Source organism: Passer domesticus, chromosome 11 (assembly GCF_036417665.1).
Source record: "Passer domesticus isolate bPasDom1 chromosome 11, bPasDom1.hap1, whole genome shotgun sequence".
In the NCBI taxonomy this organism is placed as follows: domain Eukaryota; kingdom Metazoa; phylum Chordata; class Aves; order Passeriformes; family Passeridae; genus Passer; species Passer domesticus.
The window spans coordinates 23,478,296-23,495,541 of NC_087484.1; the positions used below are offsets into that span (position 1 = coordinate 23,478,296).

At 44.0% G+C, this 17,246-nt stretch overlaps 1 protein-coding gene across 8 annotated transcripts in view; it reads right to left on the reverse strand.

Moving 5' to 3' along the window:
- GPC1 (glypican 1) overlaps window positions 1-17,246 on the reverse strand; it is a 200,714-nt gene that overhangs the window by 71,545 nt on the left and 111,923 nt on the right. The gene's annotated exons all lie outside the window — the stretch shown is intronic.

Below are 17,246 nucleotides of genomic sequence, written 5' to 3' on the forward strand. Positions count from 1 at the left end.
ACACAGCAAGCTCCTCCAAACACACCACCACACAGGGACCCAGTCCATGCTCAGAAATACTGCAGTAAGAAACTATTTCAACTTCCAAAGCCCACCCATTGCATCACAGCACCAGCTCTGTTTGCTTCAAGACACAGCACAGCCCCAGGATGGGCCAGGATGGTGCACACAGGTATCCAGTGACCCTGGAAATACCCGCTGCAGAGCCCAGAGCTGCACTCCACAATGGCTCATGGCATGGGCAGGGTGAAGTAAGTTACCCTGGCTGTCCCAGCCTTGCCACACAGGCTCAGGGCTGCCTGCAGCACCCACACTCTTTCCTGCCTTGGGTCTGGTCTGTACTACTTTCAGAAACCCCGTGCTGCTGAAAGAGCCATCTGCCATCCTGGAGACCCTGCCCTTCCAGCCCTGTGCCCCCCAGGCATTCGCTCAGCCCTGCTCAGATTACACATTTCTCCTTTCTGTGAAAATAACAAGAAACCTCAGAAAGAAGCCATGAAAAAAGCCTTTTCCGTGGCTGCAAGAAGAGCCCTGTGTGAACAGATCCACCAGACGTGTAAACAGCAGGTTGTGCACCCAATGTTTGTTTTTCATCTCCAGCTAGAAGAGTGTGCTTAGTGATGAAGGAGGCTGAGCAGACTTTTATCCAACCACTTCTGATCTCCTGATTTCTCTTGCACATCCTCAACTGCCTGAAGGCAATGTAGAAAACCCCACAAAAGGCAAAAAGCACAAATCCTCAAAGCAATGTTTGTTCCTCTCGCAGTTGTCTCGTGCTTTCCTCCCCCACCGCTCCCTTCCTCCGCCCTCTTCTCCTCCCTCTCCCACTGCTCTGCAGTTCATTTTATTTCTTCAAACACATACTCCCTACTGGGAACATGCCTATGTGGAGCTCCAGTGAGCTACCAGGTTATGTGACAGACCCTCACTGTCTCTCTTGCATCCACCCCCTGCAGCACAGGTGAGGCAGTACAGCATCACCTCCATGCTATGAAATGTCAGGTGTGTGTCTGGGTACTGTAAGAAATAAGGAGTTTTAAACACTCCATAGCTGCAAGAGAAGTCTATACTTCACACCTTTTCAGACACTTCTCATATTTTCACTCCAAAGGTCCTACTCTTTCAAGACAAAGACTTGCCAAGGACCACAGGCTGCTGTGCTTGCAGCATCTCCCCACGCAGCTCCTCCCATGGAGCAGCGCTCAGCTCCACCACAGAGGTGGTATTTATAACCATACCTCTCCCAAGTTCTGTGGTCATGCAGTCCTGGAGGCCTTGGGTAGGGCTTGTCTTAGCGTCTTACTCCTCGAGAACAGTAAAACCTTGTTTAATATTTCATGCATGCCTTAAAAGCACTGGGGCACCTCCCTTTTTCCTGCTCAAGCACCAGGGGCTTTCCACAGGGCGCAGAAGCCTCTCCCCGCTGTCAGGGGGAAGGGCTCCCTCAGGGACATTGCCTTTTGGAGGTTTCCAAGGAGTGTCACACACAGCCAGTGCTGAGCCTGTCAGCATCCCATCTCTGCACTCCAGAACCAAAAACCTCTGACACAACAGACTTCAACGTTAAGGTCAAAACACAGCACTACCTGGGGTAGGAGAGACCTTAGAAAAGCATCTTCTCTGCTCCTCCTGAAGCTGATAGCGAGAAATTTCCTTTCTTGTCTCTTCTGTGTGCTTGCTTATTAAAGATACTAATTACCATGGACTTCCTGTAGAAGGAGGAGAACATAACCTGGACAGAACAGCTGTGCCAGAGTGGTCTTTCTGCAGAGCCTCTGAAGAATACATCATAGCCCAGACAGAGCCATGCTCCGCAGAATAAAGCAAGGAGAGCTCTGGAGCCAGAAGCAAAATGGACAAGGGGAAGAACATTAAGGAGAAAAATTAGGGATACTGCAAAGAGCTTTCACAATTACATGGAGCTATTTCTCTGCAGAACTAGCAGACTTGCCAAAGATAACACAAGGGGGAGAATAATTATATTTCCTCACTATTTAGAAAAAAATCAGATGAATGCAGTGTTATCACAGGGTGATGACCAAATTTCTCATTCTAGCAGTAAAGCAGTAACAACTGAAATAGCACATTTAAAAAATCCAAACCCTTTACTCAGTATCTGCAAGTGCTAAAACTGCTGTAACTTTTATAGTTACTTTTAGTAACCCATAAAACACTGGACAAATTTCAGATTGAGAAAACTGTGAATGTTGTACAAATTCTGAAGAAGGTAAATGAGCAGCTGCAGCTCTGCCAACCTCATGCCAGTGCCCAGCCTGACCTGAGGTCTGACTTGTAAGGAAGTATAGGAAGATGGTAACTTACAAGCAGCCTGTCAAAGCAACACAGGAAATTCTCCAAACAGCTCTTTTGACAGAAAAAAAGTGGTGTCAATAATCAGTAACAAGAAGGTAAAGAGGATTAAACCATAGTTATTAATTGTGAGGGTAAAACCAGCCTGCTCTATAAGCTACAACTGAAATCCCCACCCCAGGAAGGGAGAGTCGTGTCCAACCACACAGAAAAGAAAATCTCTCCCTTGCCTCTTAGTCATTGTTGTGCTGGAGCAATGAGGTCTGGATCTCATCTTAAAAACTCCTCATGCCCTGCTGCAGAAAAGAACCAAGAGCACAACACTTGAGGGCTGGTGGGATGCTGGAGGGAGGATCCTTTGGCCTCTTTACACCCTCTTTAGTTTGCTAAGCTTCTTCTGCAATGCCATTTCTTTGTCCCAGTGCTCCTATCCATTTACATTCTCTTCCATATTCTTTACAGTTTAAATTTACCACCCTCTTTTGTTTTTCATGTAGATCTACTTAGAAATTGGCTGTGATACTCTCAAAATACTGCACACTGCTGAGCTAAATCTCGCTCCACAATCTGCAGTCCTCGCTACACCTAGATTTGATCCCAAAAAATCACTCCTATCCTTCTGCAGACCACAGTTGGCCAGGTTCTCACTATTGCCAGAGGTGGATGCCATTGGTAATGTGTATGTATTACATACAAGCAGAAATCAATGCTGTGTGCTGTACATCCGGATCAATAGCACGGAAATAAAAATGGATTCTGGACATATGAATAAAAAAATATATATGACAAAGAAGAAACCAGAAAATCTTTAAAGAAACTCATAAAATGACAGGCAGGAATAAACAGCAACTGCACCACATAAAGGCCTAAATTCATTTGCAGTGTGACTATTTTTAGATACCCCATTTTAGTTCTAACCTGCATTTATTCTAACGTGGGGTTGGTGGTTTTTCTTTTAACTGTCTGTGCAAGCTTTTTGGTCAGATATAGCAACGAGCACTCACCACAGTAATTTTAATTAACAAGCTCTAATAAATTTGCACATGTTGCAATCTAAGCTCTAAAAATACCCATGTGCATCCCCAAACTGTGGCCAGATTGCTGTGCAGCGAGGTTCCCCAGGAGATCCTTGAACATCAAACCCAAGCCCAGCAGCACTGCCTGTGGCCCTCGGGCCATGCCCTCCCACCCAAAAGCTGCTGCCCAGCCCTGGCACTCACACCCTGTTCCACCCACCACGGCCAGAGGCTCCTGCAGACCTCCTGCTGCACCCAGGGCTGCAGGGATGAGAAGTTCTGCTCCCTTTTTTGGGTCAGTTTCACCCATTTTGGCTGGAGCCAACCTGGTAGAGGCCACATTTGGCACAATCACAGTTAGGCAGCTGTGCCAAAGAGGGGAACAAATCATACTCTTGTCAAAATGTTCCAGTTTTCACTGAAACCTTTCAGTGCACTGATGTTTGCCCACATTTTTTTGAAACCTGTAAAAGGCACGCTGTCAGTGTGGGACACTGAGCAAGAATGGAGGGAACAGTTATTTTTTTCACCAACTCCTATAATTCCCAGACCTGACTCCCTTTCCTATGGGAACACTACACACTTCAATTCAGGGCATTGATCCCAGTATAGAAACCATCCCCACCCACTCCTCCCATCCCATGTCCTGTTCCCAGGCTTGGTCCTGATCTCCAGGGGCTGAAGTGGTCGCACTAATATCAGAAACTGCTGCCAGGAACAGGAGCTTAATCAGTCTAGTGTATACTTCCAAGCAAACCACGTCACAAAGATACAAGGCTATGCAGGGAGCAGCTTTCCTGGGGACAGCTTTTCCAGCTGGGCTTTCTGCAGCTGCCTGGTGGATGTCCAGGCCCTGCCAGCACAGCCACTTTTACTGTGTGCTCCTGATTCCCACAGCAAGGGAAGGGGTTGGAACCATTTGCACAAAGGCAGCGATCCTGAGAAATGCTGCAGTGCCAGAGCTGGGACAGGGTGGGGACACGGGAGCAAATCCTGCAGTGGAGTGTGTGTGCAGCCCAGGGAACAGATGCTCCTGACATACACCAAAATTCTTTAGAATTTAGCACCTGTGCACAATCAAATGGCTTGGGATACACAGATGGTCAGTGGGGACTGGTTGAGGGCACTGTGAGTGATCTCTGCTGCATGGCTGGTCAGTGGCCACTGGGACCTGCCTTTCTCAAAGGACAGAAAAAATTATTTCAGATGGGTGTTATTGCTCACATCTTTCCCATCACAGGCAATTTAGAGGTGTTGCTGGTCACTGTTCGTTCCTCCTAACAGCAAATTCGTTCTCAGTCAAGGGAAACACGCAGAAGAGGGTGTAATTTATTTAACACATTCCAGAAATATCCAGCCATATCATCATGTTTAAGTGTTTAGAAGAACTAAACTATAAATGAGAGAGGATCAACATGTGCTGAACAGAAGCAGGAGAGCTGCTGCTTGGTTTTGTGAACCTTTCCACAGCTTGGAGAACTTCAGAGAATTATACCCTGAGCAGAGACAGCAACAAGCTCATGGAAGCTTTTTCTGTGCTGTACATTGTGCTGGCATATGGGAATGTCATATCAATGCTATTAGCCAGGCTCTTTTGACATGATGTAAAGCATATAATAATTATACAGCAAATATGACAAGATGGAATTGAACCTGATCTCAATTAGCAACCAGAAGTATCCTTCCAACTGAGATTAATATTGATTAAACCATAACAAGACTAGTACTTGCCAATAAGAGCTCTATAAAATCAAGGAAAGGTGAGGCCAACCTCTAAGTTGGGAGCACTTTGTCATGAGCTGTAAAGACAAGTGATTGTCCTATGGCCCAATTTGTCCTTTTCAAAAATGGAAGTTTGGCTCTGTGTAATTCAGGAAATTACAGTCATTTCAGCGGACAGCTAGTCTGGCCAGGAGCCCAGAGCAGAGATCAACAGCCTTCAGGAGATAGCTCTGTCTTCCTTTCAGCTTTCCCCATCCCTGGGACAGCATTAATCACATCAAATCCCACTCCTCTCAGCCTTCCTCACTCTCAGAAATGCAAGACATGGTTCCCACGACTGTTGTACTGTACTTCAAATTATAGGCTTGTGCTTTTTAATTTCCCCCCTTGCACCAAATTAAGGTGGATATTTTGCAGTTGAACAAATATATTGGATTTATTGGCTCTTCCCCTGAGTGAGGTATAATAGTTCCACCAGTCCAATCCCATGTTTCCTTTACATGGAAATGATTGGATTTATTGCTAGCCATTTTTAGATTATATTAAGTCAAACCATAACAACTAAGCATCCTTTAGGGCTTAGTGCAGATTATAAAGTGATGCTTGAAAAACAGACATGCAAGGGTATGAGAGGCAACAATAGAAAGCTTACAACAAATCTTATTTTCAAGATTCTTGATCCTATTTAAGCAATGTTTTAAGATGTTCAGGCCAACTTCAGAGAGATGCTGTACAGCTCAAGAAACACTGAGTGCTAATATTCTTCAAATGTAAAAATAAACACACACAACATTTATTGGCAAGTACCTGACAAAGCAAACTTTTTGGTAAGTTTTATTAATACTTTTCTGATAAAGAGGCATTTGCAAAGAACAAAGACCAATCTTTAATTGGTCTTTGTTCTTTGCAAATTGGTCAATTTAATTTTCTTAAGATGAGAGCAGGAGGCAAATGAAGCCTGAAAACCTCTACACCCCAACAAAAACTGGGTTGGGAAACAATGCCCATGTGCCAAACCCAGAAATGTGTCCCTAGATTTGGCCTGTGTGCTTTGTGACACAGTAGCCACATGGCCCTGGCCAGGCAGCACTGCCACAGCATTTCAGTGACATAGGCTGCTCCAAGGTGTGTCCTGAAGACCTTGCCTGTCCTGGTGATTTGTCAGTAGTTCAGCACTGGAATAGAAAGAGGCACTGAGAGTCCAGGAGAAAGAGGCCACAACCTTTCCAAGTTAATACTGGACAGATCAGCTCTAAATGTAATGCGAGAAATATTACTGCAAAGATGCAGCAGGCCCATGACTACAGGCACAGCTAAGAAATGTCACCTTGTCAAGGAACCTTTCCAGCCTTTTGAAATTCCACCTATGCACAAAATTACAATCCTTCACGTTCAACAGCAGGCAAGTATGAGCCTAACCTGGTGAGGATAACAAAATGTAACACAGAAACTTATTAGGTAGTAAACGAGTCTGGCTCCAGCAGCCACAGAGCACCAAGATGATTTTTCACTGGGTGCAGCCACTGGGACTCTGCAGGTGACTTGGGACAAGGGCACACTGACATCACGTGCATCAGTGTTGTAAGAGAGCAGTAGCTGCCCAAGGATGTGTTCATGCTTGCTAAGCCTCTAATCCCAGCTTTGATTCTTTCTCCATCCATAATCAGTTCAAATACAGCCAGAATTAATCACTGTTTGCAAATTTAAAGGCTGCTTTTCTTCTCTCTGCTTAAAATCTGCCTTAGGTCACACACAGAGCCAGCATGGGTGAAGACACGGGCCAGATCCCCTCAGAGTCTGGCATTCCCCTCTTGCCCAGAACACAATGCAGTGTGTTACTGCACAGCAGTGCTCAGAGTAGTAAATAATAATAGTAATAATAATAATAGCAACAACAACAATAACAACAATAATGCAATAGTGCTAAACCCTGCAGTACCTACGTACTCGGCAGTGCTGTGACTCTGCAGCCACTCTTGCTGGTTTCCTGGATCCATCTCAGAACAGACCTTACGCCCCTCTACAACGTCCCTGACTCTGCCAGGCTCCAGAGTCTGCTCTCACTGACCTCCTCCCTCTTTGGTGAACTGCTCCTCTACCCAGTCTGTTCTTCCCTTGACACCACAAGGGTTGAGGAGAGGCAGCTGTGGGCTGCACAGGACAGTACCTTCCCCTGAATGCTGGCCAAGCTGATCCTCTTCACACTATGATCCTTGCACCCTGCTCTGGAGCTCTAGTGAGCATTTTGGCCAGCACAACTGCAACTGATTTCCAGCTCAGGTCACCTTCACATCACAGTGACCCATCAGCCTTCAGTCATTAGGTTCCCCAGCCTTAATGATCCTTTTGTCATTCCTCTAGATGTTATTATATTGCACAAAGCTTTGTTTAGACTATCTCAAAGCATCCCATTTCTTGCTATTATAGAAAGTCAAGAAACATAACATGAGCAGTGCTCCTAAAAATGAGATTTATGCCCAGCTGCACTGTGCAAGCAGAGTTACGGTGCAGAGAAAATTACAGGCAATAAATAAATGTGTATATAGATAGAGGATGTCTTTTAATACATATCTGAAAAGCATTCTTTGGAATGCTTAATGAGAAACCTATTTCACATCCTCCAAAACCAAGACTTAGTGAGTTCTGTACTTAAAAAGAGGTTAGTGGACCAGCAACCAAAGTGTTTTTCATTTCCATTTCAAAGGATTCCAGCAGAGGCAGATATTTTCAAACATTGCATTTGCAAAATAGTGATGCTCTGTAAGACAAACTAATTGCATCACCCACCACAGAAAATCTCAAATGCCATTTGAATGCCACTGGAAGTGCAGAGGGACAGTGGGCATCCCTCCAAAGTACAGGTTGCAGCCATAGATCCTCCTCCACTCAGCCCATGAGGTTCTTCGATTCTCTGGGATCATGCTACACTTCTGGAGCTGACTTTCAAAAAATGGACATTGCTGGGAGTCTACAAGAGTAAAGTTTTTTCACCCTGGCCTTCCATGGTCTTACAAAGATCCACATCTTATGTGGCTAGACTGGGCTCATTTGATAGATATACCTACTAAAACAGCAGCTGATATAAAAAATGATCTGAAGAATACTGTCCAAAGGTTCATTCCCCACTGCTGCTTCCTCTTGCCCAGAAACTGCCCAGGGTTAGTGAGCATCTCTTCCTCTCACCTTGCTCTGCTCAGGCACATCCCACTCGCTCACCTCCTGGCTCCAGAGCAGGTTGCTATTCCTTTGACAGCCCTAGCACCCAAGATGGACAAAGACCAGAATAAAACAGCAAGAAATGCACCTCTACCTCTCCAGCAGCATGTCAGTCCCACAGGAACACCACAGCCTGTCTAAACACACTGACCCAAGTCAACACCCAGGTCAGAAGAGCACCCTGAGGACAGGGACCACGGCCAACGTGGACAAAGACCAGAGATGGAGCACAAGAAATAGTAAAGGATGAGGATACAACATCACACCAATTTCACAACAAAGAAGAGGTGGGGGTTGAGAGCCAAACCAGGCAACTAATAAAGCGTGACATATTGAAGTTAAAGATATGAGGACAAAAAACCTAAAGACTCCCCATGCACCAAGAAAATGAGCTTGAAAAAGCAATGAGCGTCTGCACTAGCAATTTATAATCTCTCAGCTGCTGAGATTGTGAACAGTGGCACTTTGTAATCTTATAGGAAAAGCAGCTCTAATGCCATCTGGTCATACATTTCTGGCCAAGATCATTTAGTGGAGCCTGTAATGAAAAAAGTTGCACATCCTCCTAAAAATTTGAATTATGCCAGCTGTGCCACAGTGTCACTTGTGCTTTCAAGGAGAAGGACAGCTGTCATTCCTTTTCTCTGAAGATAGCAAGCACACTGCCTTGCTTAAGAGAACTAATTTTTCCTGGATCACTCTAAATTATCGTACCTGTCACTAGGAAAAGAAAGGGTGAAGCCCCTATTAACATTTTTGCTTGATTTTTGCTGACATATATGCAGCACTTGGTTCCATACCCACCTTGCTGAGCTACTGTGAAGAAGGTGATATTTGGACCTTGACTCTAATCTGAACTGAAGCCAGCTCTACAGCCTTGGCATAAAACCAGTTTGAGGGAGGGTGCAGTTAAGCTCGTCATCTTCACCTCTCCTAACGAATGAGACATTTCATATTTTAGATATTACCTCAGCAACTTCCTGCCAGTTTTAAATTGCTCTGTCATCTCAGATTAGCACTCATCATTCATGCTAATGTAAACTAAATGGTACCTCTCCTGAAATATGTGAAAGAAGAAATGGGATTACAATGAGGGCTGCAGAGCATAAAATTTCTAATCCATGAACAACTAATTGCTGCAGCTCCTTCTCGGTACTTCCATCCACCAAGCCATCCATTTGAACCCCTATATTTGCTATTATTTTATTGCAATCTTGTTTGCCTCAAGCACACAACTATTCTCACTGGCTCTGAGAGCCTGTTTCCAAAAGCAAAGATATGTACCCTCAAATAAGCAGGGAAATAGATACCACATTGTAGCAAACCCATCCACTCGCAGGACAGCGGGGCTGAGGGCACGCCTTCAAAACCACGTCCCGTCTAGACTCCTCCACCCGCTCCCAGAGCAGAGCAAAGCAGCAGCAGGGAGAGTTATAGCCCAATACTCACTGTGACAGGAAGGAAATAGCATTGGGAAATGCTTATTTTAATGACAGGAAAATATTTGCCAGGCTCGGGCTTAGCAGCAGTAGAAATGTTATTACTTTCGAGCTGGAAGAGTAAATATTTCAAGGGCTATTTTTTGACACCTTCACTGTGGCTTGATTTCTGCATCCATTAAGAAAAAGTCCATATAGCCTGTGGTGTGGGAGCTTTGCAAATCTTTGCATAAAACTCCATTTTATAAGGCAACAGCGTGATAGAACTGTATAGAATTTATATCAGTCTGAAGAGCCACAAAAAATAAATGTACATGAAAATACTAAAGTGCCCTTGTTTTGTTTCCAGAATTAATGTTAAATTCCATGTCTTCTTCATTTTATTATTTCTCAGAGTACATGGAAACATGACAGAGAAGTGTCCCAGAAGCACTGCTATGTAAAGAGGCCTGGCTGTGTACAGCTTCTTTCCTAATGTGTAAATCTGTCGTCCATTTAACCCAAAATAACTTTAAAATGCTGGGCACATAGAAAGCTGTATTTCCTGGCAATTCACAGTTTCATCTTCCCAGCATGCTTGCATTAAGTGAAATCCATTTCAAAATACCATCACTGCAAGCACTTCAAAGCCTAGGAAACATCTTTTAATGGTCATTACTGCACCTACCTGGGGCCATCCTGAGCCTCCTTCAAATGTCCATTGATTTTGGTGGGAGTGCAGAGCACTGAGCAATGACACTGGAGCACATCAGCTCTGTTACCCTGCCCTGGAACTAGGCAGAGTAGAACCAATTTCTGTGCTGTAAAGTTCCAGTAACCCAGAAAATCCTGGGAAGAGCAGAAAGTGAATGGCTTTGATGGATGAACATCTGCAAATGTAGGGCCATCTAGCTCTGGCAATTACCTCTCAGAGTTATGATGATGTACTTTGGTATCTCCCTCATTATGTGCAGCAAGTTTTTAGTCTAATTTCTGGGTTCAGGGCTTTCTGAAAAGGAAGTCACTTCATTTTGGAATAAAGAGGAATGAGAGTGAAGAAAGACAAGGTAAAGATTTGTCTACGAAAATGATTTCTCCAGGGTATTGCTTAATTCTCAACTGCTCCTCTTTAATAGAGCCAAACTGTTTTTAACACATAATGTTATCTTTCCTCTATCCTACTCATTCTGTGCATAATAAAGTGCATTCAAGGCACTTACATGGCTGCTGTTACTCAAGGATGTGAGCACCTCCTTAGTCTATCTATCTTTGTAATACCTGTGGGAGCTGGGAAAGTCCTATTACAGTCTCAGGCTCAGAACATCAGAGATATTTAGGGACCTGCCACTGAGATAAATGGGATTAGTTGCCCCATGGCTTTTCTGGCTCAGAGCCTCCACTGTGTCCCTAAAATCACAAAGGACATCTTAAATGCAGCAGGGAACCACTCCTAAGAGTCTTGCTACCCAGGCTGGGGGGCTCATTTCTGGACCAGCTTTCCCATTTTGATTTAGTCTTATGTTGCACAACAATGAAGGTATTAGGGAAGGTAAACCTCATCCCTGCTCTCCTCTGTCTGTGAATAACTGAAAAGCTTTCAGCACTGTTGGCATACACAGGCTGCAAAGCATTTTGGTGTGTTCTGCTTTCCTCCAGATCAGTTTTCTCTCACAAAGCTCTACATAAAACTGCCAAAGTAACTACCAAATCTCCTATTTAGCTCAGCACTCCTGGATTCTTTCCCTACAGAGCAGCAAACAGACTTTTATTGCCCTCTGCACCTGACTTTATTCTGCAGAAGCACCTGTTCTTCTGCATTTGCTCCTGCAAAGCAGAGTGTGCTGAGGCCAGGCCAAGCAGGTGTGCAGGGTCTGGACACCCCCTCCTCACCAGCACGGACACTTACAAAGGAAATTTCCATCATTCCTGGGGGACTCCACCAGTTCCCTGCCCTGTTCTGAGCAACAGACACACAAAACACACATGGCACAACAGGAACAGTGTAGCTCCTGTCCTCCATGCCTGGGAATTTGTCTAAACACAGTTTGCTTCCAGACATGGGTATCTATTTCCAGCATCAAACTTCCCAAAAGCAAACAGCAAACCAGTCTAAGACAAGGTAATAGTACACTATTTTCATAATGAAACAAAACCTCACTGTGTCAAAGCTGGGCTTCCTATGGGCACCTCTGGATGGTCACACATGCAGCTCCACATAACTTCTTGCCTTGGGGGTGCCACCATGAGCACCTTGGCCTCCTGAAGCAATGCAACCATGACCTTTAGCAACCAAAGATTCATCAGGACAACACAAGTGGGTATTTTTTTCTAACTGAGACCACAGGAAGATGTGATTTTTTCCTCCATGGTCACTCAGCAGTACACAGTAAGCCCAAAATAATGTTCCATCCTAATTGCCACAGACACACTCCTTTGAATAAAGAAGAGATGATATTTTCCACTTGCTCAAAGCAATTACTTCTTAAAATATGCATTAGTTCAATCTTTCCAGGATTTAAATTAAGCCAAGTATTAAATCATCCAAAGCTAACTACCTGAACATTTTCAATGTCTTTCAGCATCTTAAAAACAGTCTTTGATGCTTGTTACTTTAAAGGCACTGAAAATTGACCACTTAAATTCCCTAAAGTGGAAGCTGAGAAAAACCATACTACCTATTTCCAATCTCAAATTAATATTTTAGGTAGATTTTTGTATTAACTTGAAGTGGTCTAGAATGTGAAAAATAGGGGATTCTGTATAAAGCTAAGAAACACAACAGCACTGAGGGAGGGAGTGATGAAGCTGAGAACTCCTTTAGGAATAAAGGTGAGAACTGCCTCCATAAAGGATTATATTGTGTTTTGGGACTTGCACTGTTCACTTTGCCTTAGATGTTAACATGCTAGCATGGCCACAACCACAGTCCTCTGAGTATGAACACAGGTCTCGTTCAGCAGATCAGCAATTACTTTAAATAAGAAATTAGAAATTGGTCCTTAGATACTGATTTTGCTAATCTGACCGTGCTGAAAACTAATTCTGTTCCTAATAGGAGTTCAAACTGCTTCCTTGCCCAAATTGCCTGTTTGCAGCAATCTGAAATGGAAGTATTTTATCAGCTCAACTTGACACAGTGAATTTCTATTATCGGAAGAAAAAGAACTCACAGTACCTGATTTCAGGTTCCAAATTGTTTCAGTTCATTGTGACTCTCTGGAATTATGGAGAATATGTACTCTATTTTCAGTTTACCATCACTACAAAATACCTTAAATGTGAAACTCTACAGATAAATGTCTGGCCTTACATACAAAGAGGACAAAACTCCAGTGAAATAATTATCAAGATTTACTGCAGTGCTGTGACTGCAGAAGAGACCTGAGAAGATTTAACTGTGCTGTTGGTGGCTGCTTCCTTCCTGGGTCGCTTGGGAAGCTTCTGGTACAGAGCACAACAAATATCACAGCCCAATTCCCAAGGTGGAAGCGTGCAGTCAAGGTGCTGTGTCCCATCACTCAGGGATGATTGGGAAGTATTTTATCCCTGCTGTGGTCTGTGGTTTGTGTAGCATCACCTGCTCTCTCAAGTGCCTGCCTTTTTAAAATATATTGCACTACAGAGACCTGTAAGTTTTATGACAGCAGAGATTCCAATCTTTATAGTCCTTTTAATGAAAATTACCCATCATACTTTTTTTTAATGGAAAAAGACTAAACCTAAACTGTGTCTGCTGACAGTGTTCACTCCTAGCTCCTTCAAATGTGTTTTTCATGTTGTCAGAAATATCCCCATTCCCTCTTTGCCTCTATATCCCAATCCATCCCCAAGATGCTCAGACATGACTGCTGCTGATCAAGCTGTTTTCTCTCGACTGCTGTCTGCCCAAATCTCCCTCCCCTGTGCTCAGGAATATGCCTGAATGGAGAGCATGCAAGTTATTGCTTACCCATTATTTATATATTCTCTTGGTGATAAGCTTCCCCCATCTTCAAAGCCGGGTCACCTTCTGCAGAGATACTTTCTGTTCTGCAAATGTGGATCGTGCACAGCAGCAAAATTCTCAGCCCTTACACTCAGGAAGGAGAGCCTGGTGAAACTCAGCCTCTCTGGCTTTTCCAAATCTATGTCCCAAGGTGCTTTTACACCATATCCAAGCGGGTTCCACTTTAGTGGCCATGGAAGTGCCCCTCCAGCAACTTCAACACTCTCTGTGTCAGATCCTTGCCATGTCTATGTTTATTTAAACAGAAGAGAGGTTTTACACTCCATAAGAAGGGCCATGGGACTAGGAGTGTGTCTATGCATCTTGCAATGAAGAGCAGAGACACCAGGGAAGGAGCTGCTGTGAGGACAGGGCAGTTTGTATCAATGGCATTTTTTTGGTGGTGCCAATCTCTGCCTGTTGCAGAGAGAAGTCAGAGATCCCCTGAGAGGGATGTATGGCCATGCCCTTTATTGCAGGATGAGGTAAGTGCCTCCTCCTCATCCCTGTGCCCATCAGCTCCCATGTGGAACCAAAGCATGGGGAACCAGGATCTCTGCCCCCCATCACTGCAGACACTTCAACACCTTACACAGACCCATTCTTTAGAAAGGCTTGCTCGGGGCTTCCCTCTGCTCTAATAAAGACATCTTTATTATATATATATAATATATATGTATATAATAAATGCCACAGCTTTACTTCTGCTGCTGCTGTTCACTCTGCACTTGGGTCTGATGAGCTGATTTCTCAGGGTGACTCACTCCACCCTCACTTCACCTGGGCACACTCCCTGAGGCAGCTCTTATCTGGGTGCTGAGGGCAGGCTTACAGCAAGATTTTGACACTCCATGCTGGCTGCCTCCTCCCTTCCCTTTGAAGATGCCTGAAGCAGGTGCCTAATGACAGTCTACTGTGGACACCAGCAAAAGTGTTTCAAATGGCTGCCACTGACACTGCCAGCTCCTCCAGGAGCATTACTGATGGCAGCATCAAGGACCAAAGGGCTCCCAGCTCTGAGCCTGCACCACCAGCACTGGGGAGTAGCCAAGAGAATGATCCCACGGAGCTCAGGAGACTGTGGCATGCAGATATGGCACAGCAGAGCTGAGTACAACAGGCTGGCTCACAGCTCAGTGACTACAGACTCAAATAAGAGAGAATCAGATCCTGCAAACTCATTTCCCTTAGCTTGACAGCCATTGGCTTCTTCCTCTCTTTTACACACAGCAGACAAGGGCTTGTTCTATTTCCTTTGGCCCCAAGAGATAAAATTTATATTTGTTACTGTGTATTTAATTTTCTGGGTTTCTTTCAGAATGAGTCTGTCACAGCTGTATTCCCCAGTGGAAACCTGAAAATCACTGGGCCATGTCCTAACCCAGTTACATCAACTTATTCAGTGTCAAAACTTGGCTCAGTTTTACAGAGAAGTCTGTTTGGTGAGTCAGCTTCCCAGTAAATCTTCAGGGATGTTAATCCACAGGCAGATCCTACTCTGGTATGATACATATACAAGGAGTTTCCCTTGGCTAGGAATAGAACAGAACTGCTTCAGACATACTGTGCTTCAGTTGTATAAAATGTCTTGATTAGCATTTCTTGTTTTGTTTTCAGAGATAAAAGGAAATACCAATAGACTCCAAATCTCTTTCTCATTCGTAGCCAAAGCTGGTCTGCATAATTAAAGGTAATTGTTAGCTTCTAATAGCTTGGCATTTTCCACTGCACATTCCAGAGAAGAGAAAAATCCAGACAGAAGAACTACTGAATTGTAAATGTTCACTCAACGTTTTCAGTAGGCATCTGAATCTTGTATTGAAGCCAAAACAGTAATGCAGGCAAGAAGCACAGAGAGCAATTGCTTACTGGTGACCAAAGGTAGGAAAGGTCAAACGTTTATTTCCTATGTTGCTCCTATGCGTGCAGTGCCCAGAATCTTTTAATTATATTTCATGGTCCTCTGAACTTGTACAAGGGCATAAAATATATTTATAGCTCACTTAAACTCTTAGCAATGAAACAGCCATCCTACGCAGGACCTCTGCTAATCAACTGAAGACTTTCTGTGCATTAACTTTAAAAATGTAAAAAAGTACTTGTTCCTTCTCCAGCTGAAACGCTTATCACAGTCTAAAGGCAACAACAAAGAAAAGCTATTTTCTTCTTAGGTAACAGTTTGAGTCTGTATCAGTTCACCTGTGATGTTTGAAGTACAATTTCACTGGCAATGCACATTCATTATAACTGTTATTATAGAACTGGAAGCTCTCAACCACACTGTGCCAAACACCAAAGAAACATATAATAAAGAGATCAGCCCTCTCTAAAGCTTTTCCTGCCTAACTGTGTCATTTTCTCTTTTAGACAACAACAAAAAAGGGATAATCAAATAAAGAGGTCTCCACTTAACTAATCATACTCGATGCAAATTCCAGATGAGCAGACTGAAAAGCTCCCAGTGTAATTATACACCTCACAACAAACCTACCTGGCACATATTACACCAACCTTTCATGCTTGGAGATGAATTTTAGGGAAGAAGATCAGCCAAACACTTTACTTATGTGTGAGGCTGAGGTTAAGGAAAGGAGGATCAGCTGCCCTTGCTTTGCTCTTCCCCCAGAAGCTGCTGGCCCTGGCATGCTGGAGTGGGCAGTGATGGCAGGGAGGGAGCCAGGCTGGCACCTCCTGCTGCAAATGGGGCCTTACTTTAGATTTGAAAGACTCCACTCAAGGCTGCCTTGTAACTGCAGAGCCAAACAACCCCATACTGAGGGATCTGAGAAAATTCTAACTGCTGGTGAAACCTTAATTCAGCTTCCTGATGCATGTGCTTTATGATATGATCTTTAATTAGCCTATGAGGAAATTAATAATTATTTCTGAGTGTAGGATTTGGCTGATGTACAGTAAATAATGCACCACAGTACCCAACGAATGGTGATGATTCAGCAGACATCATCTCTCATGTGTCCTGCAAGAGGCAAGTGGCCTGTGAAGGAAAAAAACAGTGTAGGATCACATAAATGAAGAGTAAATATCAATAGTTTATTTGTGCCAGAGAGGGAGACACAAATTAAAACTGCAAAAAAAAAATCTCAGTTCTTGTGTTTTGCCTTCTGGCTTTCTTGATATGGAATATGGAAACATGAAAATATTTAGTGTTTCTTATCTGCTGATTAGTGTTTCATATGATCAAACAGAAGCTGAAGTGTGCAGCAGTTCAGGGGCCTGGTGGTGACAGTCAGGCACCACCAGGAAGGCAGATGCACTTCTGGGATGGGCTTCACTGTGACCTGCAGCGAGCTCCACACAGCTGAGAGGAAAGCTGGGCTGGCTTAGCTCAGCCATGTCATCTCCAACCTGACTGAGAGCTGCATGGCAGAAACAAAAGGCAGAGGATGCCAAATCCTGCAGAAACAAGGTCATGTTGTTTTCCAAGAGCTCCTCAAGCTGGACAAAACTCAGCCATGCTTTTTCAGATCTGCAGCAATTGCAGGCTGACATGTAAAATACTGGCTGCATTTGTCACAGGTACAGCCAACTGCACAGCTTTCCTGTTCACCTGCAGGTGTG